This window comes from Thermobia domestica, chromosome 11 (assembly GCF_964235325.1).
Source record: "Thermobia domestica chromosome 11, izTheDome1.hap1.1, whole genome shotgun sequence".
In the NCBI taxonomy this organism is placed as follows: domain Eukaryota; kingdom Metazoa; phylum Arthropoda; class Insecta; order Zygentoma; family Lepismatidae; genus Thermobia; species Thermobia domestica.
In genome coordinates this window covers 136,485,702-136,511,483 of record NC_137464.1, presented here as the reverse complement: position 1 = coordinate 136,511,483, position 25,782 = coordinate 136,485,702, and the positions used below count along the sequence as shown (strand labels likewise).

At 36.1% G+C, this 25,782-nt stretch overlaps 1 protein-coding gene across 2 annotated transcripts in view; it reads right to left on the bottom strand.

Moving 5' to 3' along the window:
• LOC145663671 (uncharacterized) overlaps positions 1-25,782 on the bottom strand; it is a 1,057,537-nt gene that overhangs the window by 872,092 nt on the left and 159,663 nt on the right. The window contains exons 2-3 of one of the 2 annotated variants that reach the window (XM_081729768.1): positions 20,731-20,930; positions 16,559-16,715 (exon numbers count right to left, since the gene is read on the bottom strand). The gene's annotated coding sequence lies outside the window, so the exon portion shown is untranslated. The remainder of the gene's footprint in view (positions 1-16,558; positions 16,716-20,730; positions 20,931-25,782) is intronic. The other variant, XM_081729769.1, reaches the window with a different exon arrangement.

Sequence of the window (25,782 nt, the reverse complement as noted above, 5' to 3'; positions counted from 1 at the left end):
TTGAGGGAACCTCTGGTTAGATGTCGTATTCTTGGGTTCGAAGAAGTTATGTACCTAGACGTTGGGAGCAGTATTTCTTGTATTAGCCCTGAGATAGCTGAAAAATGGAAGAAGAGAGGGGGGAAAGATAAAAAAGAATTCTTTTGAAATCCTGTTAGCTTCTGGTTCTACGAAGACTAACGGTTCCATGACAGTAAATGTACACTTTTATGGTAATACTGTTCGACAAACATTTCACATAGTCCCCAACCTGATAAAATCTGTCCTTGTTGGTAGATGTTTTATTGCAAAAGCGGGCTTGTCAATACATTTAAAATCAAATGGTTGGAGCATAGACAATGGAGAAACACTTGTTTGTTTATTTGATTCCCCGGAAACAGTAAAGAAAGAAACAGAGAGTGAAGTACACCTCATTGAAGAAAATAAAACAGATGATATTGAGACAATGATCAATAAAGTTAATTTAGAACCCACTTTAATGAAGCAGTTCAGGGAAATTGTTTATAATAATAAAGATGTATTTGCTGAAAAACCAGGGTTGACAGACGTTATTCAATACTCCATTACATTAAAAGATACAAGACCATTTTATTCAAAGTTACGGCCTTTATCTGAGGAAAAAAGGAGAATTATGTCCAAATTGTTGGACGAGATGGAAGAACAAGGAATTATAGAAAAAACAATATCTTCTAATTATATTAGCTGTCCTATATTACATAGAAAGAAATGTGGCAAGTTTAAATTAGTTCTTGATACCCGTAGGTTAAATTTAGCCACGCAGAAGGAACCGACGAATATTCCGGGACTGTTTGAAGCATTAAGCTATTTAGGAAATCGAAAATATTTTCATAAGTTAGATTTAACTTATGCATATGCAAATATTATGATATCCCCAGAGAGCCGTCAGTATACATCATTCATAACTCACAAAGGGGTGTTCCGCTATATCCGAGGAGTTTATGGCCTCTTAGGAATGCCTAACACTCTAAATAAACTAATGCAGATAGTTCTAGGTGAACTATATTACACGAAAGTAATTGCTTTTTACGACGATTTGGTAATTTCTACTGAAACCAAAGAAGAAATGTCACAAATCTTGCAGGATGTACTGGAAAGATTCAAGAAAGCGAATTTAACTGTCAGTCCATCGAAGGCATTATTTTTTGCAGTACAAATGGAATTTTTAGGATTCCAAGTAAAGCAGGGATACTTGTCTTGTACTGAAGAGAAAAAAAAGATGGCTCAGCAGATACAGAGGCCGAAAACGAGAAAGCAATTACAATCATTGCTTGGATATTTTTCTTATTTTCGTCAGAATATAAGAAACATGGCTAAAATAACGGCATGCTTGAGTGATTTACTAAAGCAAAATAATCGTTTTAAGTGGGAAGAGAAACACGAAAATGCACTACAGGAACTAAAATCAGCTCTGACTAATGGTAAGAAATTGTTAATTCCTAGGATAGGGGAGGAATTTTATTTATTTGTAGACTCTTCAGCTGTTAGTTCTGGCTATGTCCTCGCACAGAAGAATGAGGAAGGAAAGCTTTGCGTAGTGGCGTATGGGTCAAAGAAATTAACACCGTCACAGCAAGTTTATAGTACAACAAGGAGAGAGTTACTAGGGATTCTGCTAGCAGTAGAGAGATTTGAATTGTATCTGATACATTCACCGAGATTAATCATTTATACTGATCATGAGGCATTACTTACAATGCTTAAGTCTTATAAGCTATCTGCTACTTTAACAAGATGGACGGCTAGAATTTCTAGATTTCCAGTTATTTTGAAGTACAAAAAAGGAGCTAAATTGTACGTAGACTATCTCTCAAGAATTGAAAGTGGACACACAGAGCCTATGGAATTTGAAGGTTCAGAAGTTGCTAATGAACAATATCCACTGGAATCCGAAAATGATACAGGATACTTCAAAATAGAAGATAAGGATGGTTCCCTCGTGAACTACGATGATTTTAGAAAAGAAGAGAATTTATTTATTGATTTTGAATTTAGTAGAAGAATGAAAAACTTCAAACAGAAAATCAAACAGAAAGGGAAAATGCAAGAACACAGATTTAGTGGAAATATCGAGATTAAGCCGGAGGACAAGATTAGTATGCTATCAGAACTACCATTCTGTTTGGCTGTAGATGACAGCACGGACCAAAAATGTGGAAGTGAAGAAGACCAAGAAAATTACACAGAAGAAATTTTAGTTGACAGCAAAGCAATTAGAGAACTTCAAGAAGGGGATGAGGTCTTATCACAATTAATTTGCTTTTTGGAGAATGATGTTTCAAGTTTCAGCAAAGCAAAGAGAAAGAAACTTAAACTCCTAGCGAGAGCAGCATTCATTGCAGAAAACAGAATTTTGATGAAAACTGTTAAAATCAGAGTTTTAAATCGACATGTCATTTGGCTTCCTACTAAGTTGAGAGCTGTGGTATGTGATGTAACCCATAATAAGAAATATTCTGGGCACCCAAATTTCAAGGATACTCTTTTGAGAATAAGAAAGAAATATTATTGGAAGACGATGTTCAAAGACATTAAACAATTCTCACAAGCATGCGTCGCTTGTAGTATCTTTAAAGATGCTGGAAAGGCAAAATACGGATTTATGTCTAGCACACTCGTGGAGACGGCAGGCCAGTGTGCGTATATTGATGCCCTAGGGCCATTAATTAGATCAAGTACAGGGGGACACGTTTTTTGTATAGTAATCCTTGATGCTTTCACTCGATTAGTAAAATTTTTCCCTCTTAGGAAAGTAACATCAAAGACAGTAGCTGATTGTCTAATAAATTTTTTTGTGACAATTCCTTCTATCAGTTTGTCATTTCTGATAATCATGCTGTATTTACAAGTAGACTGTGGAAGGAAACATTAGAGTTGCTTAGAGCAAAAGCTGTGTATATTTCAGCTTATAGAGCTTGCGCTAATAAAAGCGAACTTTGGGTTAAGCAAATCAAAACAAGTATTTCTATATACAGCGAAAAACACAGTGACTGGTCGAAAGATATAAAGTTATTAGAATTTGCTTTGAACTCGAAAACTTGTTCGGCGACTGGCTTTTCCCCGTTTCAATTGACTTTTGGTAGGGAGGTTCAATTTCCTTACAATGTGTCTGAGACCAGTGAAGGAGTACATGAGGTCATTCAACATGATTACTTAAAATCTGTAGACGAGCTTAAAAAGAAATTGAAGTCTTCTTGGGACTGTGCTAATTTAACGCAAAGGAAGAAACATGAAGCCTCAAAGAAATTTTACAACAAGGGTCGAAAACAACATCATTTCAAAACAGGACAAAAGGCCTGGGTCAAGGCAGTGCGTCTGTCTTGTGCACCCAAAAACATTTCTGCCGCGATGTTACCAAAATATTTAGGTCCCTATTTATTGGAGAAACAGCCATGAACACATTTTTACCCAAAAACATATTTACAGGCAAGATCATAAAAGTTAATACCGACCAAATGAAACCGTTTTGGAAACCATCGTCTTTCAGCGAACATCTTCCGGAGCAGAGAGAAGATTTTGTTATGAGAACGCCGAAAATGAAGGGGAGGGGGAAGAAAGACCCTAAAATAAAACTTTCTTTTTCGGAGAGGAAAAAATAGCCGATGAGGAAGGTTATATACATATAATTCCTATTGTACGAACTTGACAAACAAAATAGGAAAAAAATTAGAGAAGCTTTAGTTTTGTATTAGACAATCTAGTGTGAAGACCTATAGTACACTCTTAGAGATGAACTCAATGTTCAAAAAACCACTTCCGAAGCAGAGATCGGTCTATGCTTCTTGTAGACCTAGAGAAGACAACCCGTACGAACTAGCCTTGCTTCTGCACGTCGATAATGAAAAGGCAGAAAGGGGTAGGAAAAGGAAATTTAACCAAATTTCTGAACAAAAAGGCTACGATCCAAAGAACTGCACCCTTGCAGAGCTGAGATTAATAAAAAAAGAAAAAAATCATGGAGGTACATTCCATGCCAGGAACATCCTCCAAGAGTCAACCGTGGGTTGAAGATGATGACCAGGATGTGCTGTCTATATTCGCAGATGACATCAATTTTGATGGACTTCCACCGACTCCCGGGAAATTCTTAGAGGAGGAAAGACCCTCGGAAGACAAGAAAAGTGCTGCGAGAAAACTCCACTTCTAATCCAGAACATAGTTTCAGTGTTTAGTGAAAACTGTGGTGTTTGTGTTGTTTTTCTTTTTCTTTTTTTTAAAAAAAACAGTTCGAGACTTCTAGACTAGGCTAAAATAAGCCTTTAAAAAATGAAATTAATATCTTGTGTGTGTGTTTTGTGATATTAAAAATAAAAAAAGGGTGTAGTGAAAAAATCTTAAGGTTCCTGTGAACTACCCTTGTCCGAGCACTTCGCCTTTTCGCCACCAGATGCTCACTTTTTCATTTAGCAATCACTTCTGGTACCTCTACTGGGAAGAACTGAAAGATCGTACCGCTCAGTTTGAATGTGTCCAGGATATCCACACTTGAAGTGGGCGGGGAGAGGAATCCAACAGTTCTTTTTTTTTCTTTTTTCGTGCACTTGCAGTCAGTCAGAGTCTATTTATACAAGCCGCGTTGTTCAGCCGCAGGGCAAAACCTCAACCATTGATGAGTAACATAAATATTTTCTTTTTGCAGGTAGGAATAGAGTTTTGTACGAAAAACGGGAATTAGGTTGCAGAGAACGTCATTCACATCGCGTTGACAAATTATCTTTCGTACGTTTATCACATGAAACTCTTTTCTTTTTTTGATTATTACCAGAATATGAGATAAAAAGAACCTAAATGGTTCTTTGTATACAGAAAACAGACAAACAATACTAATATTTTCTTACATATCAGTATTATATGATTTTTTTTTCTGAAGTGTATGATGCATGAAAAATGGACAAAATGAATTTTGACTTTTCTATTTGTCCCTATCCTTCTGAGTAGAGAGAATGATGTGGCGCAACTAAAGGGCCTGCAGGGCCCGCAACATTGAGAGGCCCATTTCAGTTTCGAAGTTAAACTTTATAATGTTAAGATGTTAAAAATTATGTGATGTTCCAACTATATCTCATTTTTACCTATGAAGACGGTAACACCTGAGCGATTATTTAGTAAATTAAATGCCAACAAAACTTTTACTGACCAGCGAAAACATTATGACCACTCGCTACTTTTTGAACGAAATCATCGGGCTGAGATAAGAGCTACAAGGCATAACACAACCGCGCGCCAAACACGACAAGAATCTCACTCGATTAGTCAGTGTGATGCTTGTGCCTTGAATGGGGAAGGACGACGATATATCAGGGTGACTAAGTGGCTGGGAGCTTCATTTCGGAAACAACGCGACTTGTCGAGTTTTCGCGATCTGCCGTGCTTACGTATTTCAAAGATGGGAAAAGAACAGTGAAACCAGCATCGAACCAAACAACAAAAAGTGGGACGACCGCACCTCATTAAAAATGTCGGAAGTCGTAGACTCTCGAATTTGGTATAGCAGAATAGACAAAAACTATAGCACAATACATATAATAATAATAATAATAATAATAATAATAATAATAATAATAATAATAATAATAATAATAATAATAATAATATAATAATAATAATAATAATAATAATAATAATAATAATAATAATAATAATAATAATAATAATAATAATAATGTGCATTTTTTTGCATATGAGCAAGTTGTGACTCACTAGATAGAACATAGAAAGTCAAAACTGTTCTCTGTAAATTTTACGTGACTCATGAATGTGGAAAGAGGGGGTCCGTTTAACATTTTTGCGGGGAGGCCCATTCGTCCTTACTTACGCTACTGAGAGAATGTAAGGTAAAATAATAACACCAATATAGATAGATAGATAGATAGATAGATAGATAGATAGATAGATAGATAGATAATCCTGGCGCAACAGTCCCTTGTGATCTGAGCCTGCAGCGGGCTTATGTTAGTAGTAAGCACAACCACACCCAACGTCGCCGGCTGTCTAGATTGAAGTCCGCTATCTTTTAGTTTCCCAACTTTTCTCTCGATATTTGGTCAACACAGAAATGTTTGAGTGCTACACCGGGAATTAATCCCTGGACGATGCACACCGTATCACTTTCGCTAATCATTTGGTAAAATTCAGGTTAGGGTGGTACTGAATTAATTTTGGAATATGCCATTTCTCATAAGGTAAAGTTCAAAAGTATTGTGACATAATTAAAAAGCTCATTATCAACTACGTATTCTTGCCTCTAATATCTCTAAAAGTTTTCGAGTTATGTGTCAAAAATGGTTGAAACACTTGAAGTTAGTTTAGTAACTTGAAGAAGATAGTGGACTTATACATACATGATTAGAATTGCTCCAATTTTTATTTTTATTCTTCTTTCTCGTAAAGAAATACAAAATCATAATTTCAACCATTTTGGTACATTTTTCATAATTTGAAGCGCGAACAGCCGGTTTCTTTCCTTACTTGGGATTTATATTCTTTACTTTGGGAACTTGGGATTTATATTCTCCTTGTCACTTATCGTGAAAGTCATATAATAACATGGGTCACAAAGCTAGAATATCTTATGCGACAGAGGTAATGACAATTTTTGTCATTTCATCTCTCAAGATCTGTTAAATTTGACATTTATTGAATGATATCGGCTTTATAATACGAATAAATTTTTCGCAATAAGGTGCGTATAGTGGTCGTAAGAAATGGCAAAAGCTACCACTGACCTTTATAGTTTGACTCATGCTTTTTCGATCATGGTATTCCTCTTAAATTTTGCAAAGGACAGTATCATTTTAATTATCTTAACCTAATTTCCTAAAGCATCTCATTCGTACGCTAAAAGAAAGATTTCTATTTTTTATGTATAAGAATTCAGGGGATGCAAATTTATTCAAAATTCCTTTACAATTAAAGCCGCCTAAACAGATATTCCTTCGAGATTTCTGTATTTTGAAAACAATTCACGATTTCAGTTCTTTGTATTTACTTGTTTCCATGTTTATTTATATCAATACTGTATGATCAGTTCCCAGAATTATTTTAGTTCCCCGGTAAATCCATTTATAACAAGCTCCAAATACTGCTACAATTTTAATGTGGTTTCAGGAGAATCTGCATATCTCATCCTTTTGTTACTCTCTATATATCCATCTACTACGTAAACAAACATCAGTGAAAGAAAGAGGCTGAGAGCTAACATGTGCTCCGTGAGGAACGTTGTCATACCTTGCACTGATATATCTAGAGAGTCTAGTGTTGCCACGAGACAAGACGAGACTTCTGGCTGTGTCGTCTCGTCTAGAAAAGATGTGTCCGTCTCGTCTCGTATCGAATAGTTCTGTCTCGTCTCGTGGCAACACCAGAAAGGCTGAGGCCCACAAAAGAGCTGTTAAACCAAGTGGTTAAAATTATAACTTTTAACCTAGTTTGGTTAACAGAGCACAACACAAAACACGACTGCAATCCTCCAGCAACGACTGCTTAGTTTCGACTGAACCCGTAATTACTTCGATAGGAACATTTGTCAATACCGTCAGTACAGACGAAAGGCAAGATTTCCCCATTTATTCTGATATCCTTTTTTCAGAACCCGTGGCGCCACTTCAACAAATAAGGAGGCCTATGTAACTTTCCCATTTAAAAAATGGTTTATCTTCGAATAACAGCATAAAAGGATAAAAAAGATAAATTTTATTGTCAAATCAGAATCTTTTTCGAAACTCAGTGTCGAGAAAGGCTGACACGTTTCTGTCTTGGTTCGGAACGAGAAAGACCATGAAACAATAGTTAGTTACTGATAAAATTGCCACTTCTACGCATACTTGTACTTCTATTAAAGGATTTTTATACGTAGATATCTCCACCAGCCCCCGGAATAAAATCTTCTGAAACACTGATCTCAATGAACGATTTACATTGTATTTGAATCTGGAGCACTATCACAAAATAATTAAACGTGAATCGATTGAAAAATGGAAGTGAAAGCTGTTTGTAAGAATCATTTTTAAAAAGTGCTTTAGGTATTCCCTGTTCTTTGTAGGGTTTGAAACGTTGAATCATTTGGATCATTTGAAATAATAAAAGATGGTATACATTTCGAAGGCAAATAATTTATTCCGAGTTAATAAATTTTTAACCAAATTCAGAAACTGTGTTTGTATTTTTCGAGACACGAGACAAGACGTTTTACGAAACGTTTCGTATTGTATCGTGTCTCGCTTCAAAGAGTCCTGTCTCGTCTCGTTGCAACACTAAGAGAGTCTTACGCATTATCTTTCCAAGAAAATGAGCTAGAAACTTGAAAAGCACATTCAGTCAATTGTTATCATAGAATATACTATGGGCATAGCCGCTGATGTGTAGAAGGTGACACAGGCGGAATTTGTTTTTGGCGAGTTGGAGCCGTGGGGCTCTATTATTTGGATTGGAAACATTGGTTCAAAAATATTTTACATTTAGCATACATACATATACACATGTCATACGCACACACACACACATACGTACATGTGTGTTACACATAATTTAATTAATGTGTGGATCTAAGGACAAGGTCCGGTTCGCCCACCCAAAAACCGCCTCTGGGAGGTGGATTGGAAGCGCACCTCTGAAACATAGAATTATGCTAATCGTAATCTTCTGAGATAGACTACCCCCCGAGGAATAAGTAAATAAATAAAAATAGTTTATTAATGTTTATCTTCCGTATACGATTAATTGAAAAATTTTAGTGTCTCAACAATGAGAGCCATATACAGGTGATCCTGCGTTCCTGGCGGAACTTCCCTAGTTGCGGACAAAATTTCATACTATAAACTCTTTTCGGCTCTCTCCCTCACGGTAGTTTTTTTTTTTTTTTATCTATTATCTACTCCCTTGGAGTAACTGTTGCTCTGTATTTTCACGGGCTTGCAACCGTCAGAATGAATATCTTGGCTGCCTTCCCAGCTACCCAATCAGCATGCAATAGATACATGCAATAACAATCAAATCCCACACAAACTACTCTACCCATCAAATATTTTAACATGGAAAGTTCTTTTACGCAACATATTTCGTTTGTTTAAAATGGAATAGACCTAAATACATCTTTTTTTAAATGTTCTTCTGGAGATTCGATAGCGAGACCGCTCACATCAAAAAATGAGAGAGTTAGTGCTCTGACAATCTGGTAGAAATACAACATGCCATATATACATTACTGTGATTACATTGCTATTTATTCAATGATTATTTTGCTTAGAGTTTTCTTACTCTCTAGGGTACTCTTCAAGGATATACAATTACTCTTCACTTATGTCGCGAAAAAATATTCAGCTTGCAAATTTATTTCGAGAACTTCTCATTCCCTAATACATGTTTATACTCTCAATTTGTGCGTACAACCGACAAACTTACACAGAATCTCAACAGAGTTCAAATGTGAGGTGTCTGCTGTGAAACAAAGGTCAGTTATATGGGAGGGGATTTTAGAGTGCAGCTCTAGGAACACTGTGGGCTTTTAGAGTGTAATTCTAGGAACGCAGTAGGGGGCCATCCCGCTGCACCTGAGACAAAAAAAAAAAAAAAAAAAAAATGAAAAGAAATCTGGCGGCACACAACTAATGCACACTGGTTACAAAGCAGGCACAACAAAGTTCTGAATGAAATATGTTTATTTTTTTGCACTATTCCATTTTCCGAACAATAACATTTACCGATGACTTGTTAGCCCCTCCACCACAGCCACCATGAAAACAAATTCAATCGGAATTTGGCCAGCTCGTTTGATCACGAATAATTATCGTTTGATCCCAAGCATAATGACGAATTACACACAATTTGGCTAGGGCTTGTTAGCCCTCGATAATCGGCATGTACCATTCCATAGACATTTCAATCGTAAACAGGTAAGCAAAGTTTCGTTAGTTTCTGGTAGAAAGTATGACAGATAAAGTTGATTGTTTATTTAACAATGGTGGCCTCTAACAATGAAACTAACAACAACAACTGAAATCGACAAGTACCATTTCATAGATAACTCAGTGGTAATCCGATGGGTGTGCCAACTTTGGTCAGTTTCTGGTACAAAATATAGCAAAGTTGATTCTTTGTTTAACGATGGTGGCCTTCAACAATGAAACTAACAACAATATGTGGAATCAACACGTACTATTTCCTAGATATTTCAATCTTAAATGGATGTGCAAAGTTTGGTAGTTTGTGGTAGAAAGTATGTAAGATAAAGTTGATTGTTTATTTAACAAAGAAGAAATCCAATGATTGTTTATTTAACAATGGTGATCTTCAACAATGAAACAAAAACAATATGTGAAATCGACACATACCATTCCATAGATATTTCAATCTTAAATGGGTATGCAAAGTTTGGCCAGTTTCTGCTAAAAAGTATGGCTGATAAAGATGATTGTTTATTTAATAATGGTTTCCTCTAACAAGAAAACTAACAACAATATGTGAAATCGACACGTACCATTCCATAGACATCTTAATCGCAAATGAGTGTGCCAAGTTTGGTTAGTTTGTGGTAGAAAGTATGGCAGGTAAAGTTGTTTGTTTATTTAACAATTTAGAAATCCATCGATTGTGTATTTAACAATGGTGGTCTTCAGCAACGAAACTAACAACAATACATGAAATCGACACGTAGCATTCCCTAGATATTTAAAACTTAAATTTGTGTGCAAAATTTCGTCAGTTTCTGGTAGAACGTATGACAAAGTTGATTGTTTATTTAACAATGGTAGCCTACAACAATGAAACTAACAACAATTTGTGAAATCGGCAGGTACCATTCCCTAGATATCTCAGTTGTAATCCGATGGGTATGCCAAGTTTGGTCAGTTGGTGGTAGAAAGTGTGGCAGATAAAGTTGATTGTATATTTAACAATGGTGGCCTTCAACAATGAAACTAACAACACTATGTGGAATCCACACGTACCATTCCCTAGATATCTCAATCTTAAATGGGTGTGCAAAATTTCTTCACTTTCTGTTAGAAAGTAAGGCAGATAAAGTTGATTCTTTGTTTAACGATGGTGGCCTTCAACAATGAAACTAACAACAATATGTGGAATCAACACGTACTATTTCCTAGATATCTCAATCGTAAATGAGTGTGCCAAGTTTGGTTAGTTTGTAGCAGAAAATATGACAGATAAAGTTGACTGTATATTTAATAATGGAGAAATCCAACGATTGTGTATTTAACAATGGTGGTCTTCAACAATGAAACTAACAACAATATGTGGAATCCACACGTACCATTGCCTAGATATTTCAATCTTAAATGCGTGTGCCAAGTTTGGCCAGTTTGTGGTAGAAAGTATGGCAGATAAAGTTGATTGTTCATTTAACAATGGTGGCCTCTAACAATGAAAGTAACAACAATAAGTGAAATCAACACGCACCATTCCATAGATATCTCAATCGTAAATGAGTGTGCCAAGTTTGGTTAGTTTGTGGTAGAAAATATTACAGATAAAGTTACTGTATATTTAATAATGGAGAAATCCAACCATTGTTTATATAACAATGGTGGCCTTCAACAATGAAAGAACAACAATATGTGAAATCGACACATACCATTCCATAGATATCTCAATCGTTCATAAGTGTGAAAAGTTTACTTAGTTTGTGGTAGAAATTATGACAGATAAAGTTAATCGTTTATTTAACAATAGAGAAATCCAACGAATGTTTATTTAACAATGGTGATTTTCAACAATGAAACTAACAACAATATGAGAAAACGACACATATCTTTCCCTAGATATTTTAATCTTAAATGTGTGTGCAAGGTTTGGCCAGTTTCTGGTAGGAAGTATGGCAGATAAAGTTGATTGTTCATTTAACAATGGCGGCCTCTAACAATGAAAGTAACAACAATAGGTGAAATCGACACGTACCATTCCATTGATATCTCAATCGTAAATGAGTGTGCCAAGCTTGGTTAGTTTGTGATAGAAAGTATGGCAGATAAAGTTGATTGTTTATCTAACAATGGAGAAATCCAACGATTGTTTATTTAACAATGGCGGCCTCGATCAATGGAACTAACAACAATATGTGAAATCGACTGGTACCATTCAGTAGATATCTCAGTTGTAATCCGATGGGTATGCCAAGTTTGGTCAGTTTGTGGTAGAAAGTGTGGCAGATAAAGTTGATTGTTTATTTAACAATGGTGGCCTCTAACAATGAAACTAACAACAATATGTGGAATCCACACGTACCATTCCCTAGATATTTCAATCTTAAATGGGTGTGCAAAGTTTGGTCAGTTTCTGGTAGAAAGTACGGCAGATAAAGTTGATTGTTTTCTTAACAATGGTGGCCTCTAACAATGAAACTAATAACAATATCTGAAATCGACACGTACCATTCCCTAGATTTTGTAACGTCCATTAACCAGATTATATCCGTTTTTGCTTAATTTTTGAACTGTTTATTTTATATTTGATTATTTTAATTTTATTAGTTGTATATGTTAACATTGGTGACGGTGGCGCCATCTATCGTTTTAGACACAAACTGTTTGGACGTTCTGAATAACCTTAAGAAAGACAGTTAGAGACAGTGAACTTTCAAAGAATAAGTGATATAGTCATTTTTTTTTTTGTTTGTCCGGGGCTATGTAAGGACGTATCTTCGCCCTTACTGGTTTGCTGTAATAAGGTAAAAAAGATTAAATATATTTTATACATATTTATATGTTTAATTAGTAAGACTATATATTTATAATCTATTAGGTCTGGCCAGACACACACACACACATTTATATATATATATATATACATATATAGTTGTAGAGGATAACTTGTGTATAGAATTGTGTTCATAGTTTGTGCTTATATTTTTCTTTTCTTTCTAACGTACTTTTTTTCCTTTAGCTTTTAAATATTTGGTGGCTGAAAATTTTAGAATGGAATTACTAGAATCTCGGAGGTTTTGCCTACCCAAGCTGTTCTTTTTCTTTAGCGAAAATATAAACCTAATAAAAAAAGAGAAAGTAACGTGTCCACCGACCATATAAAAGAAGACCCTCAGTCGTAATTTTTTAGAAGATGGTCCGGAGGGCTAAGTGATGTCCTTTTGAAATTCTCTGTCTTCTGGTAGGGAACTATCTAAATGATGATAGTTGCAGAGAGAAGTAATTTTCTCTGGGCCTAAGTGATGGCCGTAGAAATATTAATTTAAAACGAATTTATGTAGGGAACTATCTAAGTGATGATAGTTGCAGAGAGAAGTAATTTTCTCTGGGCCTAAGAGATGGGCGTAGAATATTTTGAAATAAATTCATGTAGGGAAGGCCTGAGTGATGGTCTATACAGAAGCGTTGATTTAACTGAGTTCTGAGATTCAAATCGCTTGTATATTGAAGTATTAGATATTTTTTTATTTAGGCCAGAGAAGGCCAAAGTGATGGTGTTCTCTTTAAGGAAGTTAACCTTCTATGTTCACAAGTGGGTGTCATAGATGAAAGGTTAATATATTTTTTTTACTGATGGAAAGTTGTAGTCAGACTTTCTTGATAGAAGTAGGACATCGGTCGAAGCTTGTTCGAAGTGGCGGACAGCGGGTTTCCGAGTAGAGTAAATTTGGGAATCTGTGGGCATCGATTAAGATATTTTCTAATCAAAAGATACAAAGGTTAATTAGTTAAGGCTGAAAGAACTTCGATGACAGAATTTTGATTATTTGTACATATGTATATTTGCACTTTTATTCTAAAAATAAATTAATATCAATTCTACAAGTGTTATATATTAAATGTATATTTCTCAGAGCAAGAATCTACAACCTTAGTTTGATAGATAAAAATTAGATTTCAGCTAAAACCTTCGGTTGTAGGAGAAGAAGAGGATTAAGACAATTTATTTTATTATTAAAGGTAAGATAAGAGTAATGCTTTATGAGAGAAGCATTATACTTAATTATGTAGTGGCCTGTTACATGCTATGCATTTGAGGTTATGGAGAAGAACAGGTTAAACCACTAACAATATAACTTTAAAAAAACAACCATTTGCTATTGTGAAAGAGAGGAATGTGCGTTATTGCAAAACCACTTCCAAAAACCGGCTAAAAAAGTGCCGGTCCCTGTCGGGGTATATAACTTTCGACGTGTACGTTTCAAAAATTCAAAATACGTGCGTGCATCTAACAAGGTTGTGAAGCGCTGAAAATATACGAGAGTGCTGGCAACAAGAAACAGCACCGCTCGATGTTTAGTGGAGGGATAAAAATGAAAATCAGGGAATAACATGAATTGCAACGTGAAGTGTGGAGGCGTTCGACGGGTAATGCGTCCCAACACCTCCTGCATGGTGTGCCAAATTGATTGCGAGCCGACACAGTGTGTATATCGATGGACTAATGTGTCCTCTTGCTGGCAGTGCTCGCACGAGGCATCTGGGGCTCGTTGAATCTCATAGAGACGCGCCCGTGTCGGGAGAAGTTGATGTACTACCTGAAACCACAAAACCTGCATGTACTCAGGTATGACAGGGTTCGATATATTAGACCACACCTGCTGCCAATCTACGTGTGGATACAGCTGAGGTACTCGTAAATTAGTGTTAGAGAAAGAGTGCGCGGTGAGTGTCCTATATAACGAGCGCGCATTGTGTTGTTGAGGGTGGAGGAACATCCCGGAATAATTCCAATATCGGATAAACGTCTTGATATATGCCGGGCACTGATCAACGAATTGAATATAAGGAGGGTTTTGCGGTTGACTATAATCCTTCCAAAAACAGCTTACCCAATGATTAGTGATAGAGCTGAGTGATGAGAGCGCTGCATAAGTGTCAGCCATAAACAACGTTTGGCATTTGATACGAATATTGACTAAGCCCAACCCGCGAGCGGAACGAGGCAAATAAAGGGCTTGATGGGGAATGCGAAAATAAAAACCTCGCCAAATATGTCAAAGAACAAGGATTCAAATCGTTCGGCATAAATTTCTGGGAAACGAAAAACACGCGCTCTGTACCACAGTTTAGACACAACAAAAATATTGATAAAATGATTATGGTGGAGTAAATGGAGCCTACGGAAGCGCTGTGAATAGAACAACTTACGAATTTGCGTTAAAAGGGGAGCCCATGCTTCATCATAGTTGGGAGTTGGGTTAGACGTGAAGGGGATGCCTAAAATAGTGAGTGAAGTGACATGCGGTAAGGCAGGAGAAACCGAAGGATCCTCTGGGAGCTGGAAACCATTAAAAGACAACACATGTGTTTTGTTGTCGTTATACTGCAAACCCGAGCATCGGGAAAAACGGGTCAGGACAGGAAACACGCCCTGTAGTGAGACAGGATCAACTCCTGTCATGATCAAATCGTCAGCATACCCAAAAATGTTTTGACTGCGGAACAGGGAGGGTCCATTCGAAGACAACATGGCCAAACGATGGAGAGTAGTGCCTACGTTCCTTTCGGAAAAAATCTTTAAACACATCTTGCGGAGATTTGAAACATACATGTTTCAATCGAGCAGGCATGACATCAAGTGTCATGTTTTAAACCGCACTCTTTACGTTGCGTTGTTTTTGAATTACAGCCCTCTGAAGTTCATTATCCCACACTTTCGGCACCTTATATCTCTGAAATTGTCCCTCACTGACTGAAGTTCCACAGGGCGTTTTTGCTAGTTTCGGTGTCGGGTTTATTCCGAAGTTTGTTCAAGTAGTTTGTTACCACCCTGTGTATATTCCATAATGTTGTGAATATTTATACACAAGTAAGTGGCATTAAAAATTGCACACTTACAGTGTATTCGCTGAATAGACATCACTAGTAGAAACAAAAATCCATACATGCATAGTGAAGGTCCATTGCATGATTCTACGGTTGGGTTATAGTGTTGACTATCAGGTTCTTGAGGGGCCGCTCACCTATAACGAGGGGACCATGGTTCGATCCCAAGTCCTACTAAGTGGGCATTGTGGTAAAACACCGTGTGTATGGGTATTGTTGGTATTCTCCCAGTTAGTCCCACTGTCTACACTTCACCATTATCTTACATGTTATCAACACCATCTCCATTGTCTCCAGCGCTTGATATTAAAGGAAAAGAGAGAACCAGCTCGTCGAACTAAAGTTTTTTTTTTTTAATGAAACATTTATTGCGGTCAACGAGCGTTGAAAAAAATTTCAGTGTCTTTGTAGATCAGCTTACACCAGACGAATTACAGGGAGCCTATTTCGCAAACAGGACAGTCAAGTAAAAACATCTGTGAACCCCTTTTCTGGGATGACATGCGTGGAATTTTATATAGAACAATATTTTTTTCGTTAGTTTGGTATCTATTTCAGCACTGATGATATTTGAGACGTAATCATGTAATAGGTCATACAATATAAGTTGTAATCTAAACCAGCGTAATAGTCCAAATTTTAAGAATCTTCACCGGGAATTGAACCGGAACTTTATGCACCAAAGGACATCAGACCAGCATATCGTTTGCCTTGTTTAATACCATTGCTGCATAAAAATACGTTATATTTAATTAAAGAAATGATTTTATGCTTACCTTTGGTACTTCCTTTCAGTTGTTAACTTTGACCACTAGTCCCGTCCACATGTAGGAATTGTGTTACAGCATTCAGTCCAATCAACGGTAGTTATATTATAGTTGTAGTGTTATTAGTTTACACTGAAATTCAATCATGATTTAAAAAGGAATGCATCTGAAAAATGTATAATCAACATTAAATTTTCATGACAACTAATTGTTTAAGCAAAATTAGCAGATTGATGTCTATTGTTTTAAATAATTGAAGTATTAACTCGAATAACGCTGTTTGGCACATTTCAATGAAACCGAGAAAAACGAACACTTTGGAATTGACCCATAGTCATAAAACTGACCCAAATTAAGGCATCTATTGAAAAGTTTAAATTGTTATATACTGGTCCTTAGTAGCACAATAAATAAGTTATTTTGTACGAAGCAAAGACACTGTCCTCGAAACACAACGTTGCTGCAAATCATAAATTAAAGGATAATTGAGATGCTTTTTGTTTAATTAGTTAATATGTGTTCAAAATTTAGATTTAGAAACATAAACAAGAAGTAGGTTTGAAAACTGTCCTGCAAATGTTATAGAACCTGGTCTTGGACAGACATGACCCTGCGAAATAATTTGACCAGAAACCTTCAAAGTGTAGGGAAGGTTTATGGAAACCAGGGTTATGGAAACAAAGGATGAACAAATGGTGACTAATAGCGTCCACCTACATTTTCTGTGTTGTTTTTTTTTAATCGAATGTGAGAAAATAAATTATTGGTTCCAAAAACCGAAACCGAAACCAACGTTTAGATTCAGAAACAGTACCCGTAACCGATTTTCGCCCTTTGAAATCAAATTTCTATTATAAAAATTGAAGTTATTCCAAAAACCCAAAATCCACTGACGATTTTGATCGTGTTTCCAAAAATCCTTTTACGCAAAGTACAGGTCTCGAATTAGGAGGAACAGTATTCCCTTTCATTTCATTTGATAAAAATTAGCATTCTCCTAGCTTTGGAAATGCACCCGGCAACACTGTTATTCATTTCTATGGAGCTGCTTAAAGCAAGAAGTATTCAAGAACAATCCTCGAACTATACAAGACCTGGAAACAAACATTTGCACTGGCGTTGACAATATTAACACTTGTATTCTTCGTAAAGTTGCTACCAATATGATGAAACGTGTGAACCAGTGTTTGAATTAAGAGAGGTGGTACTTCCAGCATCTGCTGTGGAGCCGATAATTCAGTCATAATACCAGTGTTGCCAGGTGCAGTGAAAGTTTTATCGTGATAATTTAAAAGTTTCTTTTTCATTGCTTTCAGGAATTGCATAATGTAGACATGTCTTTAACACACCTTTTGATGCACTGAAACATCAGTAGTGTTGTCAATTCAGAGTGTTAATTTACGAAAACTACAATTTCCCTAGTTCCCCATTACAGAGATCTCATCCGATTAATTATCGGTGGAAATGAATAGTTTTTCTGCTCTATACTCTCTAAGGTACTCCAAGTAAACAAACTGAAAATTAACGACAGAATATTCATACGTCTGGGTTACGAGTCAATTTATGTGTTTTCCAAGAAAATTGATTTACACTTTGGGTTATATCTAGCAACACTGTGTGGTTTCTAGTGCACTTCAATCGTTGGTTCCTAGTTTAAAAATATATGCATGAACAAACCTTCATTTTGGTATTACGATTATATGTGGTATCGCTTCAGGTTCAAAAGTTCTACTATCCCAAACTCCGGGTTGCATTGTATATCGGACACCCTGTAGTATAAGTAGCTCCAGTGATTTTTTCCCACTTCCTCTCGCGTCATTCAAGTCACAACTACAATAGCAGTACGTCCATTATCTTTTCTGAACTTATTGTTTGCCTACAAGCAGTGGTGTGTGTGTAGAATCCTAAGGGCAAGCGCAGAAATCGCGTCCACACTTGCCAACTCTACACTACTTATTTTCAATTATAGGAGTATCTGTCTGGTGCACGTTCATTTTGCTTTGGTAATTCAAAATAGAAACTACACGGAACGTTTGAGAAAAGCACAATGTTTTTATTAAAATAACGATATAAACAGTTCGCCAACTAACTAAATTTATGGTTACATGAGACATATCTGTTAAAGGCAAAAGTTTAATTAGTTTGGAGAAATATTTTAATACAAACATAGTGCTTTGTTCAGATGCAGTGTTATTTCTATTTTCTATGTTTCTTTGTGCTTCTTTGGAAAACGTGATTGTGATTTTACTTAGAGAAAACAACAAAACTAATTGACTTCAAACCTGAACTCACAAAAGTTTTACATTGACCCTTATTCAGAGCCAACTGGATCCAGCTTCCGCTTTCTATCCGTCTTGAACTTCCAGATAATGAAGATTCGATAATTCACCATTCTCAATTCTTTTAGCTCTGATTATTTATCTTAGAATTTTGTTTTCAGACATTTTTACACGTTCTGAATCAATTAGAGAAATATATGCAAGAGGAAGTCTAAAAAGTAGAATAAATCTACTATGCTAAAACTGTATGCATATAAATTTCAACCAAAGAAAAAGCTCAAAAATGGATACTTAAGTTCCCTTATGCGTACAGTTATGGACCCACACGAGACGAGTCGAGTCGAGACTTAAGACTGTTTCGACTCTTGTCTTGAAAATGTCTCGAATCATGTCTCGACTCAAAAAATATTTTCTGTCTCCACTCGACAGGTTCTGTCTTCAATAAGAAAACAAAATATAGAAAATTTGCAAGGTTCTGATTAACTTTCAGCAAAATCTCACAAGTTATGACAAGAAGCAACTGATACTTTATCAAGACAACAGATAGTTAATGAGGCAATATTTTTCGTTTCTTCTTTTTCTTTCTTTCTTTTCTTTTTTGACTATTAAGTTGTCTGACCTTGAAGTCCAGATACATTCTATACCTTGTGGAATATTTATGTTTTAGTAATCATTAATTTCGACTCTATTTCTCTACAATTTTTAAAACATTGTGGAATTTAAAATTAATACTAAAATTTATTTCCCATTTTCGATTAATTTCGTGTATACATGTCTCCTGATAGTGCGCATACGTGTTGTTTAAGCAAGACATGAAAACAAGAGTTTTCTGAATGACAAATTGGAAAAATAATGTTCTTAGATTTCTTGATCAATGCCAGGATTTGAAAGAAGGTTGGAAGTATAAGCTTTCGACAACCTGGTTTGAATCCTCATGACTTGGTGTAACTGAGCATGTTCGCTTTTTTCAATTTGTAGGGCATCGAGTTTTACAAGAGTGGTTTCTTCAAACTGATTGTATGCTACGACAAATGTCTCAATGTTGGTAGCGACTATGACGAAAAATATTGCAAGGTGTATAGTTCGTGATGCCACCAGGGGTAAAAGTGACGGAGGACGCCGTTGTCCCATTTCCAAAGTATATATATTGTCCACCACTTTCTAATCAAGTACAATGAGCAAAGATAGGCAGGGGGACGGCGTGATTTCATGCGTCCCCTACCTTTTCAGATCCACTTTTACGCCTGGATGCCATGGTGTGCTTATGTTCGACAATGAAGTTTCCGTGTGAAAAAATGATTTAACATATTTTCGGAACATACCTCGTAGAAGGAGAAAAACAAAATTCTGTTTCCATGAGTGTTTATGTTCGGCGCAGTTGGGATACATGTTTATCTTTCATTTTAAGTCGATTCAGATAATGTATAGTTACATTTGTTTACGAAAAATTAATTCCTCAATATGCAGGCCCTCATTACAAACCCAAATTGTTAATACGCAAACAGAGATTCCATCAGAAACTTAAGGATAGTGTAAAGCCACGTGATAAGAGATAGCGTTGCCATCACCCTATTTCTTCAATATAAATTAATGTACACAAGAAATAACTAATAACTTCTACGAATACTGAATTATGTTCTTCGCAGTCAGTTTGTTTAATGATAACGAACATACGCAAAAATTGTCTCGTACAGATTTTCGAATTGTTGACTAGTTCGTTGTTTATTCAACTAATTGTTGCAGAGGAATTCAGAGCCTCTCCCTTTATCATTCGTTCTAGGACTCTGAAATTCTGTCATTTTCTACAAGTAATCTATGAATCTTTAGATAATAATTTTACTACAATTTAATCTTTCTGTTGTTGTAAGCTTATAAAGCAACCATTGTTGTAAACCAACTTACTTTATACAAAATGATCTTGTTGTTCTGAGTATTACATGAACAAATCCAGCCTACCACACCCATAGTTTTTCTCTCGCTTTCTTTCACATTTGTTTTCTTCCCAAGATTATTTTCGTTCCCTCCAATTCGTCTCACTTCCGTTGAGTGGAAGGATAACATTCTTCTGAAGAACGGTAGGCACTGGACACAACCATCCTGCCCTGTCAAAATAACTTCTGTGAATTTGTGTCTGAACAAACATACATACACACAAATACCAAATACAATTATACATTCACACGCACCTTTCTCTTTCACATTATGTGTGGAAGCAAATACCGACAACTAAAAGGTTTCTCAGGAACATTTACAAAAATGAGAATTATGGAACTCTCAACTGTTTATTTTTTAATTTTTTTTTTATATAGAAATTAGTGGTAGAAAATTAGTACCCTAGCAGCAAGAGAGCTTTCGGCCAGTTGGCGCGTGCTTCGCTTTGGGCTTTTTACGTTTGCACTTGAAATGCATGTTTTCATACAATCTGAATTTTGTTGTACTTGCAAACGACGCTTTAAACCCTTCGCAGAGCGTCATAGCATCAATGGTTGTTCATTGACTATTGACTTGACTTTACTTCTAAAACGCTTGCGTCAAGCTTGAATGGAACAATGAACACAAGGTTGCCCGCATGTAACTTCCTTACTTTGATCCAGGTTCCGACATGCACTTTTTCCAATCAAGCTGGATGCAAGCTTGGCCCACTTGCACTTCAAGCTTACAGCATGTGGTTTGCAAGTTGTCTGCTACTAGGGTAGGCCTACTATCACTTATTGACACATCTGTTAAGTCATTGTCACTCATTTTTAGAATACAATCTTGCAATCGAAGATGCTAATTTTAAAATATCAATGAACTTATTTCGAAGCTAAAGAGGAGTAGCTATGTCTGTTCAGTAATGAATGAGAAAGGCTTTTTCAATTTCGCATTCATTCGCATTCAATCGCTTCTTGCGGAAACCCGTTGTTAGTTGCAAACCACAGTATAGCCTAGTGGTTAGAACTTGGAGTTTTATCCCTGAGGTTGCAGGTTGGAATCCCACCAAGTGAATTACTCTGTTTTTTATTTTAATTGCCGTGTCGGGAGTCTTCGATGTTAATTTTATTATTATTATTATTATTGGATCGGCCGTCATGGCAGCAATGCTGAAAGCTGTTATTTGATCGTACAGCTAAAACACAGTATGTAGGGTTATTGGTGAAAACATTCTTGATAACGGGGGAACGCGCGGACTACGTTTCAGAAGTGTCGGCAAGCACGTGCAAATGAGAGGCGCACGTTTTAGGCACGTTGGAGGATTAAACGGGATGAAGTGGCACATTGATCCGGTTCTAGGTTGTTGAGAAGACCTGCGCAAGACAACGAGTAGCAGAAAGCGTTCCGAGTCGGAGATACATGTGGTTTCCGGTCTGTGTGAAAACGTCGATGGGAACGCTCAGGTCCATTTCCGGGCGAAGATCTCGAGGGCTGCCAGCAGAACTGTACGCTGCGGGTGCGTGTGGTTCCCGGGCTCTTTGGAAACGTAATGAGTTTGGGCTACCGACCGCATCGATAGCGGAAGCGCTTTGCTTCGCGTTCCGTTGCGAAGATTGTTATGCCTAGAACGACGGGAACTGAGAATTAAGAAGGATAGAAAAGAGGTGTGTGATGGCTTCCCAATTAGAACTAATGTGAGACACAGTGAATATGTGCTGGCGTTTTGGCTTGCAGGACAAACCTCTGTAATGTTCTGGGATATATGAATATGCCAATGGTTAACACTAACATTACATTTATACAATGGAATAAAAAATATTTACTAACCTTAAATACAGAATTATGCGGAGCAATACATCAGGTAGTCTGTCCTTGGATACTTTCAGAACTCAACTACAGAATAGCTCACATTCCTCGTGGTAGGTATCGGCACTGTCGCTGGGTAATAAGAGTTGGTATGAAGATAATTGCTTACTTGCAGCTATCAGTTGTCGTCAGTTGTGTCTACGAAACACATCTAGAATGTAGTACTCTATTCATTGCTTACCAATTTTTTCATTGAAGTATATTGTTTTTAATTGACATATATTGGTTTTTTACATCTTTTAAGATGAAGCATATTATATATTGCAGTATATCAACGACAATATGTTGAAGAAAAAGAAGTAAGAACATCGATACTACAGAAATTCATGTTTTGAAGAAGTAGTCACAATAGTCCAGAAAGTCGTTTTCTTGGATACAAAAGGACGAAAAAGAGAGATCTCTTTTAACGAACTTTGCAGCGGTGAATATACCAATTTCATTTTCTTTTTTTGGATATTTTTGCATTCTTAATTTAATTATTCCATCTCTTTTCTAATTACTCATTGAAACTTAACACAGCATGTTTTGTTGAATTATTTCATTTGTAAGGACGAGTCTTCGCCCTTACTGTTTATATTAATATTAAATTAATAATGAATTAAAATTATGCAGTTTAGATGTTTAAAAAGGTAAGTTTGGCAAGACGTATATATTCTGTAGTATAATTAATAATTATATATATATATATATATATATATATATATATATATATATATATATATATATATATATATATATATATATATATATATATATATATATGTGTGTGTGTGTGTGTGTTGATAGGATAAAATATTATTTTAAATCTTATTTTTTTAATTGTATATATGCTTCCTTGTCTTTACTTCTTGTTTTTTCTGGTTGCTTAACGTTGTACGTTCAAGTTTTTTTTTTTTTTTTTTTTAGCTTTTCTAGTATGCGATGGAAAACTGCAGAGGATAAGGATGGTTACAAAATCTTTTCAAACGATTTTTTGCGGATCCTTTTGAGTGAAAATAAGAAACAGCATAAAAAAAGATATGGTCACTCGAGGATATATAAGTAAAGGGGTCCATTGCATTGTTCGAGATTTGGGAAGAAATCTTGGCTGTTAGAAGCCTCCCGTCGTTGGTCTAGGTCATTGCCTCGCTTGGAAATCTTTTTTTTTAAACTTTCCCATCTTTGAGGGATCGGTTTGAGTGCTAACCGAATGACGAAGAATTAAGTTCTCTGGGGCCTGAATGAGGCTGTAGTTTTTTAATTTTTTTTTATTAGGCATTCTTCAGGGACTAACATAAATGGTGGTTAGAGCAAGGAAGAAATTCCTTGTGTTCGAGTGATTACCATACTTAGTCTGGAAATTTAGTTCAGATCTAAATAAGCTTGAGTGATAGCTTATCGGGATGAATGATTCCCGTAATCTTCTAGCTAGGAGCAACCTTGAATTGAGATTTTAAAAAAAGCCTCTGAGGCAAACTTCATTAAGGTACTTTTTTTTTGATAGGCCAGAGAAACCTAAGTGACGGTTTTCTCTTTGGAATGAACAGCCGTCTTTGGACTGAGTGATGTCCTTTGAGATTTCTGGTTATTCTTATTTTTTATTTTTATTTTTTTATTTTATTTTATTTTGACGGAAGGTTGGAGTCAGGCCTTCCTGCTACATTTAGGTAGGACTTAGCTGTGAAGAAATGACTGACCAGTGAAGTCTGATTAGAGACTGATAGAATGTTGTTGTGCTTGAGCTTCAAACTTAAGGGACAAGACTCCGAAGTTAAAGAGCCCTGAATAAGATTTTCTTTCGCTAATTGGAAAATTCATTTCTTTAATTTATTTTGATTTAATTCCGGAATAAAGTTTGTTCTTTACCCTCAACTGGTTACAAGCTTTATTGAGAGGTCTTCACCTGAGTTGGTTGGGTTTTATTAATTATTATTTATGTCAGTGTTTCTAACAGTTATTATCTCTTACAGGAGCCTAAGAGACGTAAGAAGAGACCAATGATAGATGGAAGGAAACACTACATAAATTGTCAGCTCGTGGCGTGATTTTTAAATATTAGACGAAGGATAACAACCCACCTCATAATAGCGAGTAGTAACAAGTATTTTGTTCAATAGCAGAAATTTATGTTATTAAGATCAGGCGGAGTAAAGAAAGTAACCATGACAAGTACAATAAGCTTAGAAGAGCTTAAGAGCGCTCTGGGGTTAGAAGAAAGTGAGAAGGCTAATGTGGCCAATATACTAGAAGAGATTAGGAAATTAAGAAGTTCTAGTAATAGGGAGGGTACAAATGAAACAATTTGTAATTGTAGAAAGCCAGAGGAAGTGATATATATTAATCTATCAACACCAACCTTTTCCGGTGAGAAGAATCAATGTCCTTTTGAATTTCTCGATTTTCTCGAAGAATGGGCGAAATAGAAAAACGTGCCGGAGAAAGATATTTTGGACTTGGTACTTCCTAAATCATTACTGGAAGAACCAGGGCCTTGGCTTAAGTTCAGAATGCCGCTTGAGAACTACGACGAATTCAAACATAGTTTTCTACAGGAACATTTCAGTTTTAATTATAATTCGGAGATTGAAAGTATGATATCAAATAAACTTCAAAATCCGGATGAATCGGTAGGAAGGTTCATTAGAAGTATGGCAACCCTCTTTTTGAGACTCAAAGACCCACCGACGGAAAAAGAACAGATCTCAAAAATAATAGCAAAGTCCCACCCAAAATTTAGGCAATATAACTATTTATTGGGCAATTTAGGCAGGAATATAACTACATGCAGCAAGCGAGCATTAAAAACTCAGATTATTCTCATGCTATTGCAGCCATCGCCACTAGAGAAACAATAAAAAATTCAGACGCGGCTCAGATAGCAATTTCTGCCTTAGATCCGGCTAAGGTAAATAGGTCGGGTAATGAGAGAAATATACGTCAAAATAGTCAAAAGGTGGAAAAAAAGAGTGCAATGCTATGCTTGCAAGAAATACGATCATAAAAGCTATGTTTAGGTAGGGAAAGAAAGACAGCCAAAAGCGAAAACGTATCAGCCTCAGTTTTAGACAGAAAGAGAATAAATAGGGAAAAGGTTGATCCTTATTTATTAGGATTTTTTTACAGGAGGAAACATTATATGTATTTAGACAGAGGTTCTTGCATTAGTTTATGTAATAATAAGATAGCGAACGAATG